The 8621-nt window shown below is 39.0% G+C and overlaps 1 long non-coding RNA gene across 2 annotated transcripts; it reads right to left on the bottom strand.

The window, feature by feature from the left end:
• Positions 1-586: 586 nt before the first annotated feature.
• LOC127360680 (uncharacterized) lies at positions 587-3605 on the bottom strand. 2 transcript variants are annotated; one of them, XR_007883888.1, is made up of 3 exons: positions 3550-3605; positions 3394-3461; positions 587-3357 (listed from the first exon to the last, which is right to left on the bottom strand). It is a non-coding gene; the product is annotated as an uncharacterized LOC127360680 (long non-coding RNA). The 2 variants fall into 2 exon arrangements; XR_007883887.1 differs by having other exon boundaries at positions 587-3210; positions 3288-3357; positions 3394-3570.
• Between the last annotated feature and the right edge of the window lie 5016 nt (positions 3606-8621).

Below are 8621 nucleotides of genomic sequence, written 5' to 3' on the forward strand. Positions count from 1 at the left end.
TGTGTGGAGGAGAGATTAATTAAATTAAATATAATTAAAATCAGTAAAACATAATATTTTATATTAAGAAAATAATAGTAAGGAATACATACCCCTACCCACATATACATATTCATACACATATATACATAACTCTTTCTGAACTCAATTCAGGTGGTGATGTGCCTAAAATGATTCAAGTACCTGTTTACATTTAATTACATTGATCTCATAATGCTCCTTGCTTGGCACAGAGCTGTGACCCCTGACCCCCCACCACTTAAACCCACTGTGTTAGACTTTATTTTCTCTGTGTCACTGACAGTACGATACAGTATCTAATAATATCTACTAATAACTACATTACAGTTGACAGGAGGAGAGGTTACTGACTGGTTTGTCTTTCTTCCAGAGAACTAATAAACTGCTCCATCCTGAAGCTGCTGTGAAGCTGTTACCATGGCAACGTGAGTAACATTTCTACCACAGTATCATATAAGGGATAATCAGTGGTGGACTGGTGTCTGGAGAAAGGGGTATACTCTTAATTTATTCCCCAGGTTTCTTTCTGAAGAGGTTCGTCTAACAATGAATAAACTCCCTGTGTTATAAACAGTAACATATAAGATTACTGTAGCATATTTAACTCATCCAAAAAGGGCTCAGTAATATTCACACATTGTTACTGAACTTCTGCTGTTTGACTTCAGGCAGTAAGGATCATAAGGACAGATATGATACTGACTTTGAACTCATTCATTCTTCACAACCTCCTTCCTAAACATTCACTTTGACTGTTTATGGTACAACAACCTGACTTCCTAAAGGCTGGAGTGTAGGGAGAGAGAAAAATTTGTAAACTCCTCTCAAGGCCACAAATGTATTTCTCTACAGAAATAATTTATAGATAGAAACGTTGGTAAATCTGTTGGGAATAAAATACCAATACAATAAATAATGTATATAATAAAAATACCACGGCTGAAGCTGTCAGACAAATAGTTTTGGCGGGAGACGCACTGATGCACCAACAACACCCTCTCACGGCCCCATCTACTCCCATGTTAATTTTAGAGAAGAAATCTTGAAAGGAGCTTGTTGAACCTCTTCTCTCTCAATCTCCCCAGGTCACATTTTTTAACTTTGGCCACTGAAACTCGGCAGTCCTATAGTCAACAAGATGACGACGCTCACGGTCTTTTCGGTTTTCATTTCGGTCGTTCCTGGCCATGGGTTCGAGGGGATTCATTTTAAATGTTTCTGTCTCTCTGAGGAGTTAGAGACAGAGAGAGAGCGCAGCTGCTGTGGGCTCCCCTGATTGCCATGACAACCAAAGCCTGCTCTCACACACACACACACACACACACACACACACACACACACACACACACACACACACACACACACACACACACACACACACACACACACACACACACACACACACACAGCTAGCTAGAGAGCACAGAGGAGTATTGAAGGGGAGCAGATTTTTACCCTACTCTTGATCACTAGAGGTCACCGAGTACTGTCGATAGGAAAAACAACGACCAAAACTGGTGCTAGCAAACTGGAGTTCCTGCAGCTAATGGCCAGAGCTCCCAGTTAGTTATAATACACTTCTTGGGGGGCATATCCTAAAGAGTGCCTTCTGCTCCTCTTAACAGACACAAAATGCATTAAAATGTCTGTGCAACATGATCAGGGCCCTTATGTGACAACAACATGCCAAAGTTTCCCTTTAAGGCATTAATAAGCTAGTGTTAGCTACTGGCTAGCTAAAGATAATTATACGGTGGCGAACAAACAAACAATTTAAAGCTGAATGATTTTAATATTAACACAAAATAAGTGCAATGCATCTTAAATATTTTACCCTACTATGAGCTGTTCCTTAATTTACATTAGCACTCCTTCAGGAGCGATTAGCATGTAGCTAAGCGCTAGCTTTGGTTAATTTGTTTATGTGTGCTAGCTCTAGCTAGCTAGTGTGGCGGGGGTTGCAAGAAAATGTGGAGCTCTCAATGGGAATCTTAGGTTGCACGACAACGCCACCTTGGGAATTGCACCCAAGGAATTATTTTACACTGACCAAAAACACAGGTTCGTTCCACTTGACAGGCAAGACAGTTTACAAAAATACTTTTTTTTTTATATCTATCTATCTCTCTCTATCTCTCTCTCTCTCTCTCTCTCTCTCTCTCTCTCTATCTCTCTCTCTATATCTCTATCTCTCTATCTCTCTCTCTCTATCTATATCTATCTCTATCTCTATCTCTATCTATCTCTATCTATCTCTATCTATCTCTATCTATCTCTATCTCTATCTCTATCTATCTATATCTATCTATATCTATCTCTATATCTATCTCTATATCTATCTCTATCATTATAAAAAATAGCATTCATCCCAATAAATGAAAAAGGGAGCCTAATCAGGGGCTGAGGCCTACTGGTGGGGAAAGAGCAGGTGAAGGGGACTCAACAAAATTAAATTAAAGAAAAAGGGTTCACCCAGACACACGTGGCAGTCACACACTGTGGTATCACCGAATCCAAGGAAGCACAGCACACAAGAAGGAGGGACACCACCACCAGCCTGCAGCCACTGAGAAGGGAAAACAAAAGTTACAATGGAAGTAATTAACACAAAATATAAATAATATAATAAAAACAATATACAACATAAAGCAGGAAATAGTTAACCAAATAAGCTTACCAAGCTAGTTAATCAAAACAATAAACAAAACAAGTAATACAAAAATAAGGGATTAACTCCTCACCATCGTTCAGCTAAAATAAAAAGAGATAAACAGATTAAAAGTATGGTGTCTGCAGTTCACCATGCAAGCCGGCTGTAGCCAGAAGCCACCAAGCAGCCAGAGCCGCAGAACACGGCAGCAAGGAATAAGTGACTGCAGAGGCAAAGCAGGGGACAATGTCCATACAGCAGCAGAGACACAGCTATGCAGCTAGCAGTAGGGGCACAACAGCAGACATATAGTCGACAAAGCGGTATAAACACAGCAACCGTGTGTTTAACGGCAGAGGCAAAGCGGTGCGGACAAAGCAATGTAAATAAATCAGTGTAGACAAAGCAGAGACAAAACACTGACAAAGCAGCGACAAGGCAGAGACAAAACAGAGACAAAACAGCAGCGGTCCCAATCAGCTGGTGGTGAAGGCACGTGAATCGCCACCTGTAGATTTCGGCCAGCTGACGAGCATTCCCTGTCAATAAACATACCATTAGCATAGCTAAACTACATTAATCAAAGCTTTTGAGAGTTAGATTTAAGGTAGCATACCTGTTTTCAAAGTCAAACCTGCACAGGGAGAGGGAGGGAGAGAGAGACCCACACGGCAGCGGACATCTACCTGTGACCACACTAGCGTTAGCTACAGGACACTTACCACCGCCAGAGAGAACCAAGGTCTAAACGGAGCATGGAGCACAAAGCACGGGGCACTCGGTCGCTGCTCTGCAGTGAAAACACGCAGGCTTTAAGCAACAGGACACAGTAAGAGATGAAACAAAGCAGTAGCCGCAGCAGCGGCATGGAGCATTACCTGCACAGGCAAACACCTGACCCGGAAATGATGCGTTAGTGAGTGCGCGAGAAGGAGGGCCGTATTTATATACTGCCGCCCTAATGGTCAGCAGGCGCAATTAACTGCCGCATGACAGCCCTATGTCTATGCTGCTACACTAGCTAGCTAAAGAGAATTAGAAGGTATTAGAAGGCTAATTAATGAATATGCTTTGCTAGCTAGAGAGGACAAAGGATTACTGTGCTAATTAAACGTCACAAAAGACACTGAAATTCTTAATTAGCCATCTATTTCAACTTGTTACACATTACACAAGTAATACATATTTAGTTAGATTTATTTATATATATTTATTTTGTGAGGAAGAAGACACTCTAACTGCAGTCATGATTTGATTTGATCAGGGCACGTGTAGACTGGTGCCTGTAGCTCACATACCAAAAGTTGTGTTTGTCGTGTGTGTAGCGCCCCCTACAGCATTTTAAAAAAGCAGCCCCGGCGCCACGTTTCACCGATATGTATGAAACTCGGTAGGCACGTGTAACGTGCCGGGACGTACAAAAAAGCCTCTTGGACCCATACCCCAAACTACACGGGAAGTCGGCCATTTTGAATTTTATTTTCACTTTCGGCAAACTTTCCGCGTTGTATTTGAACAGCTCCTCCTAGGGAATTCATCGGATCTGCTTCAAAATTGGTCAGTACATGTTGCTGATTAAAAGCTGTGCTATTTGTGCATGTACATTGAAGGGCGTGTCCTTGGCGTGCCGTCAAAGTTGGCCATTTTGAAGTCCGTGCTCATTTTCAGTGAATTTTTCGCCTTGTATTTGAACTCCTCCTAGGGAATTTATCGGATCTATTTAAAAACACGTGCCAGAGCCAGGCACACTCAAAATTTCTTTAGGAATTTTCTAGTTGTATTTTGTGGCTCTCCTACAATAGGTTTAGATGTTTTAATGTTTTAAAAACACATTATTTTTCTCATACTGCCTACAGCTGAGCTCCTCTTTTCAGCCTCTGTCTGAATCGCTAGGTTTTAGCTCCTGTCTCTTTAAAACCCCCCCTCCCGAAAAAGCCCAGTCTGCTCTGATTGGTCGGCATTATGACGCGGCTCACACGGGATAACGCGGCCAGAGCCCGTCTACGGAGAGCCTGGCCTCTCTCTATTAAGTCCCATTGTACCGAATACTGGTTGCAGTTCCAGCAGAGGTCCACTGGGGGCGCTCTCCCATCAGTGCAGAATGAATGGGAGCAGATGGAGCTAGACGGCTACATTTGTCTCTTTCACCTGATTGTGGTTGAGAAATCTCAGATTTGATTGTAGTTTTTAAAGTTCAACATGGGTTATAGGTCGAAAGTTGAATGAACGAGTTCTTATGTCCTTTAGATTTCTTACAGGACGAGTTGTTGTTGCCCATAATGCGCTAGCATTCTGCTAATGAACGCTGATTGGTCAGTGAAGGACTGTTTACGACCAGAGATCCCGCTTGATGGCATCGTGGCATCCGAAGCGGGACCACAATGTTAAGGCGGATTTTTTTGCCCAAGTTCTTTTTTTTTTTAACACAGAAACTTTTTTTTTGTGTTGCTGGTACTTTTATCTGCCGATCGTTACGTCTGTGTCGTCGATGCCTCGAGAGAAAAGGAAGCACAAAGAGACTCGAGGCTTGCTGTAAAGCGGTATCTCTGGCCGTACGATGTGTGTGATGTCACTGACATTTTAAAAGACTTTAAAGAAAATAAGTGACTCTAAAGAATCTAACACCCAGCAATGTGTAATTTCTTTGCCTTTCGAATGCAACATTCAAATTACTAGACAAACAATGATATCCTGAGAAAAGTGGATTTTGAGGGTATAGCTCCATAGAGCTCCATTCATTCTGCTCTCATCCTGTGAGCGCCCTCACATGGAGCCAGAGGGGAACTGCAACAGTTCAGAACCCAGAAGTTTACCGAGAGTGGAAGTTCTCTCATTATTAGACGTTCTCTTACGCGGGTCACGCGGATGACGCTCCGGCCCCTCCCCTTCGTTGCCGGCAGGTAGCTCCTCACTGTTACTGAGATTATCTGCTTTTCTACCGTCAATATTAATTCAATAACTGCTTCTAAAGCAAAAACTTCACCAGCGGACATGTTAGAGCGGGAGTCTGACCTGAAATCACAGAGAAATGAACAACATCAACAATCAGGATTACAGCTTTCTGTGACGTTTTCCTCAGGTAAATACTGATATATTAACTACATATACATACATATAACTAATATATATATATATATATATATATATATATATAACTAATATATATATATATATATATATATATATATTAACCTCTATCTATCACATAATTTTAGTGTTTATACCTTAACTATGAGAACCAACACTGTGTTTTATGTCTTTCCAGGTACAGCAGTGAGCAGTGACCTACAGTCTACACAGCCCAGTGAAGTTAAACATATTATATATTACATAATATTAACAACATTAGTCAAGCAGTTGTTTCTAGTGAAGAAACAGCCAGTAAATGTACCAAAGTAATCAGAGTAATAGTATAATGATTACTGTAACCTCCCATCTGTTATATTCTTTATACACATTAGTTTTCTGAGACCATGGAAACAGAAACCTGGAATACTTTATCCTGTACAACATGTCAACATAACTGAAGGAATCACTCTTCTAATAAAGTAACTTGTTCATGTGGTTAAAAACTGCCAAGTAACCAACTGTTAACGGTACTGTATCCATATTTCATATTCTGATATTTTAACTTAAAAGTATTATTACCAAAGTTCACCTTCAGGTATTTGTAAAAGCTGCAATTATGTTTGAACCCCATTAAAAATACTGTATACTGAATATTCTATCATTTATATTATATATTGTAATTTATCTTCCAACATAATAAAGTTTGAATGTGAGACAGTAATGTATTGTGTTGCTTACAGTCATTAATACAGGTTTAAATTCCACATTTTCATATTGATAGATGTTACACGAATCAGGTTTTCAACTCTTGTACATCCAGGAAATCTTCATAAAACCTGAAATAACATGTTATTTATATAAAACCACACTTATTACTGAATTTAAAAATAACCAAAACTCTTCTTAAAAGTAAAACATTTTATTTATGTTTCATTCATATTCCAGTTACAAGTAACATTACAAGTAACAAAGCTATAACTTTTATGTAAACTGTGCAGATCATGTTCTCCATCAAGGTTTATGGTTTCTAGTATATTGAAGTGTGAGCTGGTAATGGAGCTCTGCAGTCAGTGTTCATCTTCATCAGTCTTCCTTTGGATACCCAGACTGTCCTGATGCTGCAGCTGTCTCTGTCCTCTGATGGGTCCAGGAACACCTGAGCTTCATCAGCTCACCTGTAAAACATGGAAGATTCAGTGTAACTTGTAAGGCAGCACATAATATACAGTATAATATAATACAGTATAATATAATATACAGTGTAATATAATATACAGTATAATATAATATACAGTATAATATAATATACAGTGTAATATAATACAGTGTAATATAACATACAGTATAATATAATACAGTATAATATAATATACAGTATAATAATATATACAGTGCAATATAATATACAGTGTAATATAATATACAGTGTAATATAATACAGTGTAATATAATACAGTATAATATAATATACAGTATAATATAATATACAGTGCAATATAATATACAGTGTAATATAATATACAGTGTAATATAATACAGTATAATATAATATACAGTATAATATAATACAGTACAACAGCTCATTGTGGCTCACAGTAGTCCTCAGTTATAATCTAAAATAATAAGCAGTGTCTCTGGTGGTTCCTTGTTGCAGCTAACTGTAGTGATGTGTTGTTGAAACAGTCTGAGGTTACCAACACAATGTCTATCTAATGGCAGCAGATACACACACACACACACACACACACACACACAGGACATTTACTGAGTGTAACTGATGTTGGAACAAGTTCCCGGTGCAATAACAGACATTCAGCAGTGAGCCTCAGTGTTTATAATACAATAGGAGATTATATGAGTATAGGATGTTACACTGGACCTACACTTATATCGTCAGTAATAGCAGTACTTCAGTAACGCTAAATAAATGGATCAGAAAACTTTTATTCGTCGGTTTGACTCCACATAAAGCCTAGTGAGCAACCCCAGCTGCTGGGTGCTGATCAAAGTTACACAATATTACTAAACTAATGAATCCCTGCAGTTTGACTGTTTCTCTCTCACTGGAGCTCTATTGTTAACTCCAGTGCACGTTGATCAAGTTCATTTACACTCCGTAACACACACACACACACACACACACACACACACACACACACACACATCGTAACGCACACACACACACACACACACACACACACACACCAGAGGGGTATTGCACAAAACCAAGATAAGGGATTAAGCCGGGATATGTTGGTTATCCTGGCTGAATTTAGCCTCAAGTCGGTTGCATGAAAGCAGGTCAAACTTATCCCGGCCAAGTTACTATGGTGATTTATTCTCTGGTGTTAGCCTGCTCCAGACCAGGCTAACAGCCAGGCTAAGATTAATCCTAGTGATTCACCTGTATTTCCAACGTCAGTCCTGTGAGGAATTAATGTGTTTTACAGCGTGTCCATGGTCTTTCTAAGTATGTTGCATCATTTTAATTATCCTGCATTAAAATATTACATATATATTGTCATTTCTTATTTCATTTAAATCTGTTGGCTGTTTGTAATTGCAACAGTCTTTTTATATTGATTCAAGTGGTAGTATTATTACTCAGGACAAGTGTTATATTGCTATGCTAATGAAGACTGCTTGTCAAAATGCTGCCAGAGGTTTCATAAATATGTGTTTATTGCAGTAATTGAGATTACAAAACACAGCTGATAAAGTTGCAAAGGTGTTTTCAATGAAATCTGTGAGGGCAATATATATATATCTAGTACATAGTGTTTTTTATTATTTCCCTATTCTTACTGTTTATTTATACTGTTTTCTCTCTATCCACTTTGCTGCTGTTACATTGGAATTTCCCCATTGTGGGACAAATAAA

This window comes from Dicentrarchus labrax, unplaced genomic scaffold, assembly GCF_905237075.1.
Source record: "Dicentrarchus labrax unplaced genomic scaffold, dlabrax2021, whole genome shotgun sequence".
NCBI lineage: Eukaryota > Metazoa > Chordata > Actinopteri > Moronidae > Dicentrarchus > Dicentrarchus labrax.